Source organism: Mustela putorius, unplaced genomic scaffold (assembly GCF_011764305.1).
Source record: "Mustela putorius furo isolate JIRA1106 unplaced genomic scaffold, ASM1176430v1.1 tig00000275_pilon_pilon_pilon, whole genome shotgun sequence".
Taxonomy (NCBI): domain Eukaryota; kingdom Metazoa; phylum Chordata; class Mammalia; order Carnivora; family Mustelidae; genus Mustela; species Mustela putorius.
In genome coordinates, this window is record NW_025421341.1 from 12,929,165 (window position 1) to 12,950,365 (window position 21,201).

The following is a 21,201-nucleotide window of genomic DNA, read 5'->3' on the forward strand; positions in this document are numbered from 1 at the left end:
GAGGAGAAGCCTGGTGTGTGTCTTCCTTTGTGCTGGCTTGTTCACCTGCCTGCCAGACTTTCTTCCTTCTCCCCTTCCTTCCTTCAGAAAATATTTAATGGTACAGATGATGTGGCAGTCTTCATGCATGGCATGGAGTTTGAATATTAAATAAGATACTGGTTCTGATCCTTAACTAGCTTCTACTCTAGTAGGAGAGACCGATGATAATAAAAATCACAGACCCATGTGATCAGCCCTGCACACAGGGTGGGTTGATGGTCCAGAAGCCAGAGAATTCCGTGCTTGGGGGAATAGTGGACGTCAGGACCTGGTGATAGAGGCCTCCCAAGGACAGTTCCTTCAAGGTCATGTTTCCTTCCGGCGGAAGAAGGTGTTGCTCCAGTGGTTTGCACTCTGTCAGGAACAACACGTGAAAAGATCAATAAAATGGCTCTTCCATTAGGGAACCTCATAGAAATGAGCTGCCACAAAGAAGCGTGTGATGTACAGAGAGGAGGAAAGTGAGGCTTACAGCCGGACCATGAAGGATGTAGACCACGCTTAGGATCTAGAAATAACAGCTCAACAACCGGAAAACCAAAAACCCAGGTAAAGAATGAACAAAGGAGTTGAATAAACATTTCTCCAAAGAAGACACACATATGGGCAACAAACATGAAAAGATCCTCAATTTCAATAATAACAAGGGGGAAAAAATAATAACAAGGGGATGACCATTATAATGATGATGATGATGATGATTATAATAATAGAAGTGTTGGTGAAAATGTGGAAAAATTAAAACCTTTGTGCACAGCCACTAAGGAAAACAGTCTGGTAATTCCTCAAAAAATTAAAATGGAATTACCATATGATCCAGCAACCCCACGTCTTGGTATTTATCCACAGGAATTGAAAGCAGAATCTTGAAGAGGTGGGGCGCCTGGGTGGCTCAGTGGGTTAAGCCGCTGCCTTCGACTCAGGTCATGATCTCAGGGTCCTGGGATCGAGTCCCGCATCGGGCTCTCTGCTCAGCAGGGAGCCTGCTTCCTTCTCTCTCTCTCTCTCTCTCTGCCTGCCTCTCAGTGTACTTGTGATTTCTCTCTGTCAAATAAATAAAAAAAAAAAAAAAAAAGAAAAGAATCTTGAAGAGGTATTTGTACACCGATACTCACAGCAGCGACACTCACAACAGCCCAGAGGGAGAACAACACAAACTTCCATCCATGGATGGCCAACGGCTAGACAAGGCGCAGTGAACACATACAATGGAGTATTGTTCCGCCTTAAAAGGAAGGAGATTTGGACAGGCGCGACCGCGTGGATGAATGTTGAGGACATTCTGCTCAGTGAAATATGCCAGTAGCCAGGGGACAGAGACTGCACGATTCCACTTCTGTGAGGTATCTAAAGTTGTCAGACTCCTAGAAATAGAAAGTAGAGCGGCGGTTGCCAGGGCTAGGGGGAGGTGGAGGAGAGGAGCTGTTTTGTGGGTATGGTTTCAATTTTGCAAGGTGGAAAAGTTCTCGAGATCCACTGCACGACAAGGTGCGTATAGTTAACACTACACTGCTGTACACCTGCAAATGATGAGGATGGCCGGTCTCGTGTTAGGTGTTCTTTACCACAATGAAAAAGAAGGAGTTGGGACCAGTCCTTTAAAGGCAGCGGACCGGGGCGCCCGGGTGGCTCAGCTATTAAGCATTTGCCTTTGGTTCGGGTTATGATCCCAAGGTCTCTGGGGTGGAGCCCTGCATCAGGCTCCCTGCTCAGCGGAAAGCCTGCTTCTTCCTCTCCCACTCCCCCTGCTTGTGCTCCCTCTCTCGCTGGGTCTCTCTCTGTCAAATAAATAAATCTTAAAAAAATAATAATAATAAAGGCAGCGGACCGTACCCTGAAGCATTTTAAAGCTGGGAGAGACACGGTCACACCCTTCCCTGGGAGTAGCCTCCGGGAAAAGCGTTTCATGGATTAGTGATGGAACAGACTGGAGCCCTGGCGAGACCAGCTGGAGGGCCTTCGAGGGTCCAGACAGGGCCTGATGAGGGTGTGACACGCTCAGAGAGAAAGAGGAAGGAGACGGGACAGCAGGAAGGCATGTAGGCGTGGCTGGGAACCACCGTCATTATGCCTGAGGTGTGTGACCGCGGACACCGTCCGCCTGGCGATTCTGGGTATTGTCCCGCTTGGCGAGTTGTTCCTCGTGCCCAGAGAGACATCTGATTCAAGAGGAGTTCGATGAACTGCTTGCTCTGTAGGATTCTGAAACTGGGTCCTCTCCTCATCCTGCTGCTCTAGCTTCTTTCTTTCTTTCTTTTTTTTTTTTTTTTTTTTTAAACAGTAACACCAATTCCCTTTAATATCAAAGTTGCAATTCTCCTAAAGCCAAGTAAGGAGAGTCCTGATTCAGGCAGCATCTCTAGAAATTTAGTAACTTTCCATTTATCTTTCTTTTATCTGCATTCTATGGACTGTCCCAGCAACTCTTATCCTCCAGAAATGCATCCTAGGTGAAACCTTTTTGAATCTCCACATTTGAGAAAAACCATTGTCTGAATGTTTTCCTTCTCACAAATGCATTAACATGCGATTTCTGGAGATGGAGCATGTCACCATCAGTGGGTGAGAAGGGTGAGGTCACCCCAAAAGTCAGATGTGGTGGGGGGTGGTCGGCGAGGGACTCTATCAAGCACACCATGCTCTCAGCACAATTCACATTTTGACTCAACAAAATAACGAAGTTCTTTATACCACTAGCTTTTGGAATTACTTTTGAAATGTGGACACCACTGAATGCCAAAAGCCAAAAATAGTTTCTTCTAAATTAATCATGGGTGGCCTTTGTTAAAGCTGCCTTCGGCTCAGGTCATCATCCCAGCGTCATAGGATCGAGTCCCACATTGGGCTCCTTGATCCGCAGGGAGCCTCCTTCTCCCTTTGACTCTGCCTGCCACTCTGTCTGCCTGTGCTTGCTCTCGCTCGCTCTCTCTCTCTGACAAATAAATAAATAAAATCTTTGAAAAAAAAGAAATTTAAAAATTGTATTTAATAGTACAATTTATTTTTTATATAAGACTCAAATCTCTTATTTCAGTCCTTTGATATTTCATTTACTGCTTCCAAGCTTAGAGAATTTATAACTCCTCTAAAGATATAACTATGTTCCTGTTTTCTGCTACTTTACTATGACTCGATTTATATATTGAATTGTCAATCTTATCTAAAGTGTTTTGGGTTTTTTTGGTATAATGTAAATTAAGTCATGTTTCAGTATTGCTAGCACCAAGAAGTAAATCCAAAAGGGGTTTTCCTCCTCTATAAAGCTGATCATTTGCATGTTTTGCAAAATGCTTAGCACAGTATGAACGTGAGGTAATTTAACCCATAGGGGAAAAACATTTTCACTCCACAGCTCCCTTGGAAAATATTTAAAACACAGCAGTCATAAATCTAATGTTCTTTGAAGGTACTTTTGGATAGAATCCAGGAAAACTACCCATTGTAAAACAGATGAATATTTCATCTGAAAACTTGGTCCACTTAAAAAAATTAACTATCAAGCATGTTTAAGTGTCTATGTTAGTTACTGTGGTACAAATTATAGTCAATAGAAGCTTCATGCTGAGAAAAACCATGAAGTACATAAGATGAATGCCATTCACTGTGATTATTCTCTTCAGGAGCTAGAAAATAACTACTTAGATTATGCATGAGGGTAATTGCTGTTTAATGGAGAAAAACTAGGGGAAATAATTATAAGAGTGAAGAAGATATTTCCTAACCATCTGTCATTGAAAAATAAGAAACAAAAAAGGAGACGTAGTACATTTTCCAGAAAGACTTGGACATGATGCCAAAAGGCAACAATCTGAGGCTCCACACACAAAAGAACTTCCCATGAAGAAATCTGAGATTGTTGTATGTAAAGTTCCTTCTAGAGCCATCGCCAAGATGTGTTTTACGGTTACAGTCACTCACCTTTATTTGACATTTTTACACAGCCAAGGTGGAAAAACACGCCCACCTGAGACGTCAGTAATTGGAAGGAGACGCCAATAGAAAGACATTTCTTCCTTCCGGGAAAATAAAAGTAGGGGCAGTGGCGAAAAGCAACCTTTGAATTTCTTATTTGTTTATGGATCTATACGTATGGCCTATAAAGGTCTATATTTATGGCCCCGTGTAGGCTTTATTCAGATAATAGTTAATCGGTGATCTCTTCTGTTGAAACTGGTCTTCTGCTAAGTCTATAGATATTCACCCCTGCCATATGACTACCTGGGCTTCAGCCCTGCCTCAGAGGAGCTAATGCCCTGGAGGCAGAGGAGGGAGCAACTCGGTGAGTCATTCCACGGGACTGCTTTGCTGTTGTTCAATAATATAGGCTGTAATAATGAGACAAGACAGCAGTACAAGAGTTGCGGTGAGGCAGTATGTGATTAAGGGTGCAGCTGGAAGTAATCTCTCTCTCTCTAAATTTCCAGAGCTCTTTATCTATGCCTCTTAAGACATTTTCCCCTTTCTTCTCTGATGGTACTGTTATTTCTCTCTCTTCCCCCTCTTAGAGTGAATGACTCGGGGGCAAGTTCCAGGTCTGACTCATTTTGGATCCCCCATAGACCCTAGCCTACACCTGCCTAGCATTGCTGCAAATAGACATTTGTTATTTATTTTTTTAAAGCTTTTAGTTATTTATTTCACACACACACATACACACACACACACACACACACACATACACGCGGAGCAAGAGACAGGCAGGCACAGAGAGAGGGAAAAGCAGGCTCCCCGCTGAGCAGAGATCCCAGTGGACCACAGGCTGGATCCCAGGACCTTGGGACCATGACCTGAGACAAAGGCAGACTCTCAACCAATTGACCCACCCAGACACCCCAAGACCTTTGTTATTTAAATAAAATGAGGGACACAGAGAATACATATGAGTGTGAGGGGGATGGGGGAGGGGCATGAGTTTGTGTGAAGATTCTCACATTGGACAAAAAAAGATTTAAAGCAAACAATAAATGCCTGAAGCAAACATTGTTTTTACCTCTGTAGCATCCATTCATCCTTTCTGTGGTGAGAACACCTTGATTTTCTTTTTTGAGGAACTGCCACTCCATTATTGTGTGCCTTTGGTGGGACTGTGATCAAAGGGCCTTCCCCTCCCCTGGCCTGGATAATCACACTCTCATGGAGATAGAACTCAGGCAGAACAGGGACAGAAATTGCCAGTCACTCATTCCAGTGGTAGCCTATCCACTAGGATAATGGATTATCCATTTGGATGCCATTCTTCGGCAGATTAAAGATGGCTGCTCATTCTCTGTCAGCCCTCCCATCAGAAGGCAGAGTCTATGCCCCTTTCCTTCAATCTGGACAATATGTCCCTTCCATGATTTAAAGAGTCAATGGAAGTGACCGGGTCAGTTTCAGTACCTAGGTCTTCATAGTTTGGCCACTTCTACTTCATGTCTCTGGGAAGGTGCCTTCTTAGAGCCCTGAGCCACCATTTAAGTCCAACTACCCTGACCCACCATGCTGTGAGGAAGCTGAAGCTCACCACGTGGAGAGATGCTGTGGAGAAACATGCCCACCCATCATGCAGCACCCTGCCCCAAGCAGCTGACCTGTGAGTAAAGAACCCTTTACATGACTCTATCTCAGAAGCCATCCGACTACAGCTGCATGAGTGATCCCTGTAAGAACTCTCCAGATGAGTCCATGAACCGTGAGAGAGAACAGTAAAATGTTTTAACCCACTAAGTTTTGAGGTGATTTGTTATACAGCACAATAACCGGAACACATGGAGACTCTTCAGAATACCGTTGTTCGGCTTTCCCCTCAGACGCTTCAGGAGTCCTCTTCTCCCCCATCAGGATTGTAGGACTACCTCGTGTTCCTGTAACGCAGTCTGCAGTCCGGAGTATGCTCATGTCTCTCTTCTCCTCTCTTCTTTCCTATACCTCAACTTCCTGTGTGTGAAATGAGGTTTCAAGGCACTTTCATCAAGCGTTGCTGTGAGGAAGAAATGAATACTGTAAAGCACTTCAAACATTGCCTAGCACAAAGTAAGCACTTACTGAACATAGCTTTTGTTAACTATTAATCCATATAATAATGCCATGATTTAGATGAGACTGTTAAGCTTAAACAAGTGAAATCAGAAACTGCAAACTGGCCATCCACTATGGGCCTTCCCAGTTTAAATATTTGAATTAGTTGCAGCCATTTCCAAATCTGGTAGAGTTCGTATGAATATCTAGAATTCTGGCTTATTGCGCAAATGGAATGATCTCCGCAAGATGCCTGGTGGCTCTTACTGACCAGTGACCTCCCACTTCACACGGAGCCTGTCCTCTCTGGTTCACCACTGCCCGCCCGGCCCCCACTCCCTACCCTGGTATCCACCACCTTCGTTCCTTTGCGTTACTTGCCTGCCTTTATGGACATTTGAGTAATTCAAGGAAGTGAGCGAAGAGAGGAAGGAAGAGAGGCAGAGAGGAAGGCTGAATTCAGCACGGGGACATGTTCTTTCTGACTATAGCTACTTTGGCAAACACTGTAATAATCAAAACATACTTCATCTGGTAGGAGGATCAAATCCACCTTTATAAAACAAGAACTTATTTCAATCATTAAGATAAAACCAATGTTTGATTTGGACAAGTGTTCTCATTCAAATGCTTGCAAAATATAATTTCTTGTCTGGGAGATGCTCTCTTTAGGAAAAACCCTGGGGGACTATGAATGTGTTAGTAAGAGAGCATCGCCAGAATATTTTATTTATGTATTTATTTATTTATTTTTAAAGATTTTATTTATGTGTGAGAGAGAGAAAGAGAGAGAGAGAGAGCACACAAGCATGTGGGGTGGGGTGGGGTGGGGGAGAAGGAGACTCCCTGCTGTGCAGGGACTCCCCTACCAACCCGGGGCTCAATCCCAGGACCCTGGGATCATGACCTGAGCTGAAGGCAGATGCTCAATCAACAAAGCCACCCACGCACCAGTCTTGGAATAACTAAAATCCTTTCCAGGCCCTTCCACTTGCTGCTTTTTTCTAAATTATTTGAACTATTTAGCTTTCCCATTTCATCACAGGGGAGCCAGTCAGTACAGTGTGAGTTTAAAGGTTCCCTACCTGTCTTTTACCTGAGAGCATTTGCAGGTCTGTCTCCCCCGTCCTGTACCAGTTTAGAAGTGGGGAGATCATGTCCACTGCAAACCGAGGGTGGAGGCTCTGGCTGTTTCGGGCAGCCAGTCGAGCAGCTCAGTCTCCCTCTGGGCCAGGGCCTGGATGCGGTTTACTAACACGAGAACACTGGGAGACCAAAGGAGACTTTGTTGGGCTAAGGTTCCAGAGGGCACCTCCCAGGGGAGAAGTGCACAGTTTATATTATATTTAACAATCTGTCAATCAAGGAAGAATGCAGACATTAAAGCAGTTTGTGTAAAGGTTATTATTAACGTAATATAAACACAAAGAACAATAGAAAAATAGGAATAATAGAAGAAAAGGTGACCCATCATCCAAAAAATAATCAGGTTTGCCATAAAGATGTAGTTTTTGCCAAGCTTTTGTCTTACAAATCTTAATAATCATAAGGTATAGTTTTGAATATGGTCTTTTCACTTGACCTGCTGTTATAAGCATTTCCTCTGATATTATTACCTGACCTTTGTAGGCAAAACTGTAGTGGCTACAAAATATCTCTAGAGGATATGTCCTAATTTGTAGGATTACTTTACTGATATTTGTATATTTAATTTGTTTCTAATTCTTATAAATAATATGGCTCTGAACATCATTGTTTATAAAGTTTTTAATATATCTGGAATGAGGTCCTTATGCCAGATCTTCAGAAATGGAGTTATGGAGTTAAAAAAACATGGAAGGGGTCCCTGGTGACTCAGTCAGTTAGGTGTTAAACTCTTGGTTTCATCTCAGGTCATGATCTTATCATGAACTTTGCATTCATCAGGGAGTCAGCTTGCAGTCATCAGGGAGTCTTACTCTACCCCTCCCCCCACTTCCATGCTCTCTCTCTCTCTCTCTTTCTCTAAAATAAATGAATAAATAAATCTTCTTTAAAAATGGAAACTATCACAGCTCTTGTTGCGTAATTACTTTTCTGAAAAGGATGTATTTATTTGAGAGAGAGGGAACACACACGTGCAAGGCAATTGGGGCAGAGGGAGACAGAGAGAGAATCTCAAGCAGACTCCCTGCTGAGCACAGAGCTGGCGCCGGGCTTGAGATCAAGCCCCTGAGATCATTACCTGAGCTGAAATCAAGAGTCCTTGGGATGCCTGGGTGGCTCAGTTGGTTGGACAGCTCCCTTCAACTCGGGTCATGATCCCAGCCTTCTCGGATAGAGTCCCATATCCGGCTTCTTGCTCAGCGGGGAGCCTACTTCTTCCTCTGCCTCTGCCTCCCACTCTATCTGCCTGTGCTCATTCTCTCTGTCAAATAAATAAATAAAATAAAATAAAAAAGAAATCAAGAGTCCAGTGCTTATAGGGCACCTGGGTGGCTCAGTCATTAAGCGTCTGTCTTTGGCTCAGGTAATTATCCCAGGGTTTCGCAATTGAGCCCTGCGTCTGGCTCCCTGCTTGGTGGGAAGCCTGCTTCTCCCTCTCCCACTCCCCCTGCTGTGTTCCCTCTCTCACTGTGTGTCTCTCTCTCTCTCTGTCAAATAAATAAATAAATAAACCTTTAAAAAAAAAAGTGCTTAACCAACTGAGCCATCCAGGCACCCCACTTGTTGCATATTATTAAATTGTTTTCCAAAATGTTTTTTTTTTAAGATTTTATTTATTTATTTGACAGAGAGAAATTACAAGTACACTAAGAGGCAGGCAGAGAGAGAGAGAGAGAAGGAAGCAGGCTCCCTGCTGAGCAGAGAGCCCGACGCGGGACTCGATCCCAGGACCCTGAGATCATGAACCGAGCCGAAGGCAGCGGCTTAACCCACTGAGCCACCCAGGCGCCCCTGTTTTCCAAAATGTTTTAACCAAGTTAGGCAGCCACCTCAAATGAATGAGAGGTGATGTGTTGTCACTTCCTTTTCAACAGTACGTATGATCTGTTTTTTTAAATCTTAAATTGGTTAGCATGGCATTTCACAATCTTAATTTCAATTTCCTTGACTCTGTTCAGAATGAACCTTCCATGTGTGGAGTACTTGTTTTTTCTTCATGTTGAATGTTATTCAATGTCTTTTATGCACTTACATATGAACTTTTTAGAGGTTTTCTTGTCTTTTTGTAAGCTCTTTATATAAAGTGTTATTAACCTGCTGTTGTATTTGTTGGAAACGTACTCCTCTAGTGGTTTGAATTTTTTAAATATTTTTTTCATATGTTGGAAACATATAGAGGTTAATACAGCAAATACCGATGAAACTACACCCAACTTAACCAAATAATATTTTGCCATAACTTCTAAAATGTTTCAAGAATAAAAAATTACAAACAAGTATATGTAATCTGTATGGTACTGATTTTCGGAGACTAACTCTGTGACCTTGTTGAGACTAACTCTGTGACCTTGTATGTTGTCAGTTTTTATAATTGTTTCGACTGTTTGGGAAAAGAAGAAACAGTCTCTGTTTACCACCTGCAGGATTCTCTCAATCCAAACTTGGTAAAGCTCATTAGTTTTACTTTGCAAATATTCCTTATCCTTGCTAAAGTTTTTTGTCTTCTTGACCTAATAGTTTCTGAGGAAGGTGTTAAACATTTCCCACCATGATGTTAGATTTGTAACTGTATCCTATCATTCTGTCAGTTTCTGCTCAGCATATGTAGTAGCTGTGTTGTTGGGCATTCACCACTCATGATGGTCCGTGACTCCCCCACCCTTGATCCTGATGTGGCATTCCAGGTTACCTAAGGTTTTTGCTTCATGTTCCATTTTATCTGATATAACTACTACAGTGGCTTTTAAAAATAATATTTCCTCATTTCTCTATTTGTCTTTTATGTCGTCATTCTCCTGTTCTCTTTTTTCCTTTCAAACTTCATATGGTTTTGTTTTAGGTGTAATTCAGCAGTTTTCACCTTAGCAGGACATTAAGAATCACCTGGGAGGTTTTTAAAAATACCCACTGCCTACCCTTCCTACCCTCCGCCTGTACCCACAGAGATACTATGTTAGAATTGCTTTGGTGTGTTTTTTATTATAGTAAAGGACACATAAAATTTACAATCTTAACCATTTTTAAGTACAGAGTTCAGTAGTGTGAAGTACGTTCACTTTGTCATGTGACTGCATCTCCAGAACTTTTTCATCTTACAAAACTGAAAGTGTTAAACATCAACTCGCCTTTTCCCCCTCCCCTCCAGCCCCTTGCAACCACCGTTTCACTGTTTTTATGAGTTTGACTCATAAAAATGGAATCTTAATCTCATATCAGTGGTATCATACAATATTTGTCTTTTGCGATTGGCCTATTTCACGGAGCATGATGTCCTCAGAGTTGACCCATGTTGTAGCACATGACAGGATTTCCTTTTGGGAGGTCGGTGTGCAGAGAGGGGCAGAGGGAGAGGGAAATGGAGTAGGGCATGGAGCCCACTGTGGGGATCAATCTTACAACCCTGAGATCATGACCTGAGCAGAAATCAGGAGTCAGATGCTTAACCGACTGAGTCATCCAGATATTCCCAGGATTTTCTTCTTCTCTAAGGCTAAATACTATTCCATGTGGAAATATATACAATATATATATACAACATTAGCCATTTATTCATCCATGAATGGATGGACATTTGGGTTGCTTCCATTTCTTGGCTCTTGTGAATAATGCTGCTATGAACATGGGGGTACAGATATCTCTTCAAGATCCTGCTTCAGTTCTTTTGGATATACACCAAAAAGTGGGATTGCTGGGTCATATGGTAATTCTATTTTTAATTTTTTGAGAAACTGCAAATAGTGTTTTTTAAAGCAACTGCACCACTTTACATTCTCACCAACAGTACACAAGGGTTCCAATAAACATGGATATTTTGAAAAGGTCTCCCTGCAGGAACTACTTAATTTCCTTCTTTCTTCCCCAGTACTGCTTTAACACAACCTAATCTTTTTTTAAGATAAATAAGCTTTCTGTCTTAAGTTATCAGTTCATTTGCTAAAATCTATTTTCTGTTTACAGATCTTCTACCTGGGACACTTTTCCTCTTGGCAAAGTATATACCTTATGCTTTTGTAGAGGACTTGTTGCAAAGGTATTGTCCGAAATATTTAACAACCAAGATTCTGCAGTCAAAATGAGTTGACCGATCAGAATGAGCTCTTCCCACAGGGCAGAAGCAGGATTTGGGGAGAACCCCTACAGTGATACCCATTAACTCTTTAGTTATAAAATATGGATCAGTCTGGGCAGGGTCCCCACGGAAGGTTAAGATGGCAGGAGCACACCTGAATGTTTGGGGCAAAGGTATTTACTAACCAGTAAGTAAGCACTCAAGAGTGATATTAAAGATATTATATCCTAGGGACACCTGGGTGCCTCAGTGGGTTAAGCCTCTGCCTTCAGCTCAGGTCATAATCCCAGGGTCCTGGGATCGAGCCCCGCATTGGGCTCTCTGCTCAGTGGGGAGCCTGCTTCCCCCACTCTACCTGCCTGCCTTCTGCCTAGTTGTGATCTCTATCTGTCAAAGAAATAAATAAATAATTAAAAACCAAAATATTCCATCCTAGGATAGCATGGGTAGTAGTCAGCCAGAACAGACACTGACCATAAGCAGCCAATGCTCTTGCCAGTGCCATTTTGGATCGAAGCCCCAGTGTGCAGGTGGCTAACTTCGTGGTCTTCTGCTTTACTACTTGAAAATGGTTTCATTTTTGCATACATATGGCAAGAGTTTAGCTGTGTACAAATCTATGTTCCCTCAGTTCCTTGAAGATACTTCTTCACTGGCCTTTTTGTGTCATCTGATGGGAAGACTGTTGCCTCATTGCATGTAATCTCTCTCTTATCACTGATAGTCCTTAAGATGTTCTCATTCGTGATGTTTTGAACTCACCCTGCAATGATTTAATTTTTTAATTTTTTTTGGTGTGTACGATACAGTTTCAGTGTGAGGATTTCGGCTCTTTCTCTTCATTTTCTTCTTCGGAAGTCCTTGCATCATACCCTCAGCACCCCTTAATTGTTCTCTCCTATTTTTCTTTTCTTTGGTCAGGAACTGGGTGAGTTCTTTTTTTCCAATTCAGTGATTCTCTCTTTGAAACTTTCTACCCTAACATTCATTCTTTCTATTAATTTTTTAAATGTTAATGTCTGTATTTTATGTTTCTATTTGTTTCTCTTTCAGATGCATTTGTTCTTTGTCTCATTAGTGATTTTTTTTGCTTTATACTCTTGTGTTCCTTTTTTTTTCCCCCCTAAAGATTTTTTTTCTTTATTTAACAGAGAAAGAGAGAGAGCACAGCAGGGGAACTGGCAGGCAGAGGGACAGGGAGAAGCAGGCTTTCCATTGGTCGGGCAGCCCGATGTGGGGCTCGATCCCAAGACCCTGGGATCATGACCTGAGCCCAAGGCAGATGCTTAACCCACTGAGCCACTCATCCTCCCCTTGCTGTTCTTTCTTTTCTTTTTTTAAAAAGATTTTATTTATTTATTTCACACAGAGAGAGTGACAGAGAGAGCACAAGCAGGGGGACAGGGCGAGGAAGAAGCAGGTCCCCCACAGAGCAGGGAGCAGGACTCCAGCCTCTATCCCAGGACACTGTGATTATGACCCAAGCCAAAGGCAGACACCAAACAACTGAGCCACCCAGGAGCCCCTGTGGGGTTTCTTTTTCTTTTTCTTTTCCTTTTTTAAGCATTTTATTTATTTATTTGACAAAGAGAGACACAGTGAGAGAGGGAACACAAGCAGGGGTGGGAGAGGGAGAAGCAGGCTTCCTGCTGAGCAGGGAGCCCAATGCACAGCTCATTTCCAGGATCCTGGGATCATGACCTGAGCTGAGGCAAATACTTAACGACTGAGCCCCCCAGGCTCCCCCCACCGCGTGTTTTTTAGTAGAAAGGTTATCTTCATATATCCCTTTGATATATGAAGCAGCACATTTATATTCAATTCCTTGTCAAAAAATTCCTTAAAATTAGTTTCATCTCGAAAGGGGGAGTGGGACTCATACTCTTTCTTATGTTAGATATTTTAATATGGTTTTGGAATTTTGTTTTGCCAGAGGCTCATTTTTTAATAAAAAACTGTTTCATCTTTTATTTATTTCCTCTTCCTCTTTTTCTCTCCGTGCTCACCTTCTCCTGTCTGACTAAATTGCTTTCACCACCCAGCACCCTGGGGCCCCCATCCACAATGGATGCACAGTGGTATTTTGGTATTCCTGACTTAACTTGGATATTATAGATGCCACCATTCCTTCTCGTCATCAGGCTTGTCTGAATTCCTACTTCCCAACATCTGTAGCTCCCTATGAACGCAGATCTCTAAGCAATGTGTGAGCAAACTTTTTTTTTAGTCTCTGTGACAAGCGGGAGCACCAGCCGTGATCTGTGTCCTCCAAGATCTGTTTTGAGTCTGTACACTTAGTCTTCACGAACCTTCGGCAGCTGAAGTCTTGGGCGTGGGCATGGAAGGCCACTTGATATCCAGCAGCAATTCTGCTTTCTTTGCGGTGGGATTTTTTTGTTTCTATTCCATGGAGGTATTTATTTTTATGCCTTTCAAACCCAATTTTATCATTTCTATTTTCCCTTTTTATATCGTATTTATTATTGCTGTGTGTTTGTAATGGGTGTGGGGAGTGCGGGTAGGAGGAGACGTTCTATCAGAGCGTGAGGCTGCTGTATCACTGGACTGGACGTGGGTTGTTAACTTCACTTACATTTCGTTGGCAAAGTGATCAGATATTACCTTGTTTCCTCTTTTGATCCCTCTTCATGCTTCTGACCTTCAAGAATGCTCCCTTCCTGATGTTGGATTAAATACTCTCTTTGTCCACTTTGTCTGAAGATTTTTCTATTTTATTTGACTCTTTAGTATGTAAGTATATATGTATGTATGTATCTGTATGTATATATGTAACTATTTATTTGCAAGTAGGCTCCACCGCAGCGTGGAGCCCAACTTGGGCTTGAACTCACAGCTCTGAGATCAAGACCTGAGCTGAGATCAAGAGTCAGACACGTAACAACCCAGGCACCCCTGAATCTAGGTTTTAAATTCCACTTGGAAAACATTTGAGTATGAAGCATGAGATGGGGAATTTCCTCTTAAAGAGCTAAGATTTTCTCAACACCATTTATTGAAAAACCCTTTCCTTTCTCATTATTATTCCCTAAAGTATTTTTATATAATAGGATTCATTTCTGAGCTATCTGTTCTGTTCTATTAATTTATTTCTCTAGTCACCTTCTAATAGCATTCTGCTTTAATTACTGAAGATTTTATATATATGTATATATTTTTAAAGATTTTATGTTATTTATTTGACAGAGTGCACAAGCGGGGGAGTGACAGGCAGAGGGAGAAGGAGAAAGAGGCTCCCTGCCGAACAGGGGGTCCAATGTGGGTCTGGATCCCAGGACCCTAGGATCATGACCTGAGCCAAAGGCAGATGCTCAACCAACTGAGCCACTGAGGTGCCCTGCTTTTATTTCTTTTAATATCAGGTAGAATTAGTCACAGTGCATTTATTTTTTCTTTTCTCAAAATATGTTTTAACTCTTACCTATTTAGTTTTTCTCAATAAACTTTACTTCATTTTTCTAATTAAAAAAAATCACTTGGGAATTTTAATTAGTATTTGTACTAAACAAATAAAAATTTGTATTAAATTTGAGGATAATTTACAGGAGTATGACATGCATTAATAGGTTATTCTCTAAATCTCCCATTAAAATGATTTTGAGGGGCGACTGAGTGGCTCAGTGGGTTAAAGCCTCTGCCTTCAGCTCAGGTCGTGATCCCAGGGTCCTGGGATCGAGCCCCGCATCAGGCTCTCTGCTCAGCGGGGAGCCTGCTTCCTCCTCTCTCTCTCTCTGCCTGCCCGCCTGCCTACTCCTGATCTCTGCCTGTCAAGTAAATAAATGGATAGAATCTTAAAAAAAAAGAAAGAAAGAAAAGAAATAATTCCTTGTGGCCCATGGGACAACTCTATCTGGTTAAATGTTTCTTATGCTGCTTGAAATTTCCATCTCTTTTTTTCTTATTAGTGAAAATATTTAAAGAACCCCTTTGGTTCTGAAAGAACTCCTTGCCCTTTTCGAAAAATTCTGTTGAAGTTTTAGTTCAAAACTTTTAGATAAAAAAAGAAGAAAAGCTATGAAGTGATTTTTAGTTTTTACTTTCGAACGAGAGCATTACGGGATTCCTGAAGTAAGGAGCATGCGCACAGGAGGCCGGAAGTGAGCCGGGATGAGATGTGGGAGATCTTAGGATGTTTGGGCTCAAGAATTTGGCATTTCTGCACTACAGGAAGTGACAATCCAAGTTCCACATTTGTCCTTAAAAACTCAACTCCCGGAACACACGAAATTCCTGTAAAGCTCGTTTTGCACTATAACACATAGAAGCACAATGTTGTATTTGAGAATCACTATTTGTTCATTTCCTGTAAGACATGTTTGAATGTAAAATGGGAGGAAAAGCCTTGTATTTCAGTTCCTTCCTGATTTTTTTTTTCCTTAAAGGGAGGGGAAAGCACTGTACAGTTGTTCCCCTCTGTTGAACACAAGCAAAACTCTGCATTTATGCGCCACTGGTTAAACACAGTCACAGAAACAGCACTGTAACTATAAACACAGAAAACATTTTTTATTGCTAGAAAAGCAAAGTTACAACTGGTAAAGACTCTGTCATGTTATTTAAAACCTGAGAAATCTGTAGTTTTAGTTGTTTTCCCACCAAGCTGAAAGGACTTCTTCCCCCACCCCCCGCCCTTAAATCTTGGATTTAATTTTTCTTGGTCGAAGGCCCAATGCACCAACAGTGGTGAGTCAGAAGGGGTGCCTGAAATAGTTCACGTACAAGTTATCTGTGTTCATGTCTTATCTTTCTTGGATGGCCAGGACTGTCTTTTATTCATCTATTTATTCCACAAAAGCCCAGCCAAGTTCCTATATTAAATGTTTGCTGAATTATATTAAAAAGCTTTCAACTCATCTGTCAAAACTGTGAGACAACAAATAGCATTTTGTGATGTGTATGTTGATGTGAACTTAAGGTTTGTAGTTAGAATCATAAGGCCAGAAGTAACCCAGAAATTTCCTTATCCCTTTCCTCGACTGGAAGAATTGCCCAATGACCGCTATCAGCTGCTGATGAAAAATCTCTGGTAAAGATATTTTTCTCAAAATATGAATAACAAAGTAAAAACCTTTCCTCATAGAAAGTGATCATCATTATCTAGAAAAAAACTGAATTACACATGAAATAGTGATATCCATCTTTCAGGGGTGAGACAGACTAACAGATGCAGGATCACTAAGCCTCCTCTCCAAAACTCTTTAAAAAATTAAAAAATAGTTTGGCTAGTAAATAATAACCTAGCAATGTGCAAAACTAAGGAAAGCCACACATTTTGAAGAATGTCATCCTGCCGTCGATTAAGGGGATTTTAGGAGTCTTGTCACTTCTGTCTTCTACCCTACCCTCCACAGTCCTCGGTGGCCTCCAGAGCACTTCTCAGAGCTGCTACAAGGACCCCTGTAATAGCTTCTATTGGCCATACACATGGGGATCCTGTCCAGAGAGTGTAAGAGGTTGGGTAGGAAGGGTTGAGGCAAAATTGTTACCAAAGTTTGTCGTTGACACCCACCAAAAGAGAAGAAAGATATGCCCTAGGTATCTTTTGGCAAGGGGTGACTTGGTGTTGCTCCAAACTAAAGAAACAGAGGGGATTCTGAGAACTCTTCCTCCCTGGGGTTCCTGGACATTCTTCCTTTCATTATCACCACGTATCTCCCATCAACCACTCTCCAGTGCTGGATTGGAAAGTAGCCTAAGATATGATTCTTAAAAATAGGTTGGTGGTTGCCAGGGGCTGGGGCTTAGGGGGATGGGGAAATGCTCATCAGAGAAGACAAATTTCCAGTCATAAAATGAATAAATTGTGAGGATCTAATGTATGACATAGTGATTATAGTTAATACTGTATTGTGTACTTGAAAATTGATAAAGAGCAGATCTTAAATATTCTCACTTAAATATTCTCATATACACGCACAGTGATGATAATTATGGGAGGTGATGGATATGTTAATTAACCTTATTATGACGATCATTCTGAAATATATACCTACGTCATATTATACCATTGTTCACCTTAAACTAATACAATGTTATATGTCAATTATATTTCAATAAACCCGGGGAAAAAAAGACATGGATCTCAATGTGCTTATGGGTCTGGTGGTGGAGATTCATTTAATCCTTCAACATTTTTGCAGCACCTATGAGCCACAAATATATGACAGAAGACAGAGGGCTTTCCAAAGGAATTGTGCAGCTACTCCGTGCAGTGAGATTTAGAAAATGATACTCATACGTTGAGTAGCCTGGGAAGATGTTGACAAAGCACTTATAATTAGATGGGACTCGTGAAATGGGTAGGACTTGGACTGGGAGAGAGAGAGGTGGTGATGGCTGGAAGTGAGAAGGCATGAGTAGGAGACCCAAGAGAATTCAAGCTAGAAAGGGAGATCTGAGCCTGTTTGGGGAACACGTGGAGGTTTGGAAATGTGGGAGGGAAGGGAAAGTGTGGTAGGCAGAATAATGCCCCCCCCCAAAGATGTCCACGTTCTAGTCCTCGATTCTGTGAATATGTCACCTTAAATGGCAGATGGAGCTTCACACATGTGAGAAGGTTGAGGATCTTGAGATGGAGAGATTTTCCTGGATTATCAGGATGGACCCAATGCAATCACAAGAGTCCTTATATACAAGAGGGAGGCAAGAGGGTCAAAGAAGATGTGACCGTGAGCAGAGCTTGGAGGGATGGGAGGCAAGGAAACGGATTGTATCCTAGAGCCTCCAAAGGAACACAGCCTTGCCATCCTTGTCTGATCACTTTCCTTTCCAAATGTTAAAATATGAATTTTCGGGGCGCCTGGGTGGCTCAGTGGGTTAAGCCGCTGCCTTCGGCTCAGGTCATGATCTCAGGGTCCTGGGATCGAGTCCCGCATCGGGCTCTCTGCTCAGCAGGGAGCCTGCTTCCCTCTCTGCCTGCCTCTCCGACTACTTGTGATTTCTCTCTGTCAAATAAATAAATAAAATCTTAAAAAAAAAAAAAATATGAATTTTCTTTTCTTTAAGAAAATCTATACAATGACTTTAAAAGGAGATTTCTCTTTGCTCTGTAGATCTCTTATGCCATGTTAAACTCATCATTAAGACCCTAAAAGGGTGCATTTTTTGCTATGTGAATTATATCTCAACTTAAAAACAAATTCAGGGGTGCCTGGGTGGCTCTGTGGGTTAAAGCCTCTGCCTTCAGCTCAGGTCATGATCTCAGGGTCCTGGGATCAAGCCCTTCATTGGGCTCTCTGCTGCTCAGCAGGGAGCCTACTTCCTCCTCTCTCTCTCTCTCTCTCTCTCTCTCTTTCTTTCTCTCTCTCTCTGCCTGCCTCTCTGCCTGCTTGTGATCTCTGTCAAATAAATAAATAAAATCTTTAAAAAAAAATTCAGACTTTTTAGTTAAGATCCCTGGAAGGGATTAAAGTAAATGTTAAATTTTACCCTAAAATCAAGACTAAAGTCACTGTTTAAACAAAGGTTATGTTTTACACAGCATGTCAAATGAAAATTATGCCTACTCTGTGACAATTACCCTGGAAAATCTCTTGAATTGCCAGGGTATAGTAATAGTCAGAATTAGTATATTCTTTTTCTTTTTTTTTTTTTTTAAGATTTATTTATTTATTTGACAGAGAGAAATCACAAGTAGATGGAGAGGCAGGCAGAGAGAGAGAGACAGGGAAGCAGGCTCCCCGCTGAGCAGAGAGCCCGATGCGGGACTCGATCCCAGGACCCTGAGATCATGACCTGAGCCGAAGGCAGTGGCTTAACCCACTGAGCCACCCAGGTGCCCCAGAATTAGTATATTCTTTACCATCGCCTAAATCCAGCACAACCAGCCTTTCTTCCAGGAGTCCGTCACTGTTTCTATTGTAAGGCAACAGATGAAGTTGTTGGCTTGCATGTCAGGCCTAGGTTGTGTGAAAAATTCAATTTGAATGTGCATTCTTGACTTGTCAGAAATTACAGCGGTGCCTGGGTGGTTCAGTGGGTTAAGCCTCTGCCTTCGGCTCAGGTCATGATCTCAGGGTCCTGGGATCAAGCCCCGAGTCAGGCTCTCTGCTCAGTGGGGAGCCTGCTTCTCCCTCTCTCTCTACCTACCTCTCTGCCTACTTGTGATATCTCTCTCTGTCGAATAAATGAATAAAATCTTTAAAAGAAAAAAGAAAGAAAAGAAATTAAAGCCATACATGATACAATTTCATTGTATTGTTAAATTCTACCCTATACCTCAGATTCTTTCATCCAGTCACTGTCCTCACTTCTGTTCAGCTTGTGATTAAATTCAACTGTCTATGTCTAGCCCTAGCGAAACTTACATTCTTTCTGTATATCATGGGTCCCCCTGCAAAAAAACAGGAGCCATAGTCCTTCCAAATAGATACACATAGTTTTAACATGTTCATATTTTTCTCTTTTTTTATTTTTAAAATACTTTTTTTAAAAAGATCTCATTTATTTGAGAGAGAGAACACGTGTGCGAGGGGAGGTAGAAGAAGAGGATCCCAAGCAGACTCCACGCTGAGCCAGGAGCCCAACGTAGGGCTTGACCTCACAGCCCTGAGATCGTGACCTGAGCCTAAATCAAGAGTCAAACACTTAACCAACTGAGCCACTCAGGCACCCCTCATGTATTATTTCTTTCTAACCCTTTTTTTTTCTAATTTAAAAAAAAAAATTTTTTTTAACATTTTATTTATTTATTTGACAGAGATCACAAGTAGGCAGAGGCAGGCAGAGAGGGAGGAGGAAGCAGGCTCCCTGCTGAGCAGAGAGCCTGACACAGGGCTCGATCCCAGGACCGTGGGATCATGACCTGAGCCGAAGGCAGAGGCTTTAACACACAGACTGACCCAGGCACGCCTAACCTTTTTTTTTTTTTTTTAATGAGAGAGTGTATGAGTGGGGTTTGGGGAGGGCAGAAGCGGGGAGGTGTGGAGCAGAGGTAGGACGAGAGAGAATCCTAAGCAGGCTCCATGCCCACTGCAGAGCCCAACGCAGGGCTGGATCTCACAACCCTGAGATCATGACCTGAGCCAAAATCAATCCGACACTTAACCAAATAAGCCATCCACATGCCCCTCTTTTTTTCTATTTTTTAAACACAGCTGAGATCAGCCTGTATAAATTGTCACACGTTTTCATTTTCCTGGTACTATAAATAATGCTGCAGTGGACATCTATGAACGTAATTCTTGACCTGTCCAACTATACTTTTTCACTTTTGAAATTTTGCAATAACAATAGATTTAAACAAACAGTTACAGGAAAGTTGGAAGGGCAGTTCAAAGAGTTTTGTTTTCCCTAATCATTTGAGATTAGGGAATCAGGTTGAGATACCAACCTGATTCTACATCACCCCTAAATATTTGTTTCCCTAAGAACACTCTCCTACATGACCGTAAAATAACAACCCAAACCTAGAAAGTCACACTGATATACCACTACCGCTTAATAACACTTAGTGCTCATTCAACTCTGCCTAAATCTGCCAGTGCTGCCGTGAGAGCAGAAGCATCCAATTCAGAATCAGGTCTTACCTTGGGTGATAACCTGCGTCTCTTTAGCGGCTACACACTGGAACACTGGCTCAGCCTTTTCTTAATCTCCTGGACTCGATAGTCTAGAAGAATACAGCCCGTTATTTTGTAGAATGACCCTCAGCTTGGGTTTGATTGATGTTTCCTCATGATTAAACTCAAGTTTACCTTGGATTTTTGGCAAGAAGAACCCAGGACTGAGGCTGAGCTCTCATTGGATCCCCACAGGTGGTGCATGATTTAACTTTGTCTCGTTACTGCTGACGTCCACCAGGATCATCTCATTAAGCAGTGTCTGCCAGGCTTCCTCACTGTAAAACTACTCTTTTCCCCTTTGTAGGTGGGAAATATTTTGTGGGATTGTCCTTTAAAAGTATACAAAGATCCCATTTCTTATTAAAC

General features: G+C 42.0%; 1 protein-coding gene across 1 annotated transcript in view; it reads left to right on the forward strand.

The window, feature by feature from the left end:
* Positions 1 to 21,201, forward strand: part of LOC101678804 (translation initiation factor IF-2-like) — a 69,374-nt gene that overhangs the window by 28,988 nt on the left and 19,185 nt on the right. The gene's annotated exons all lie outside the window — the stretch shown is intronic.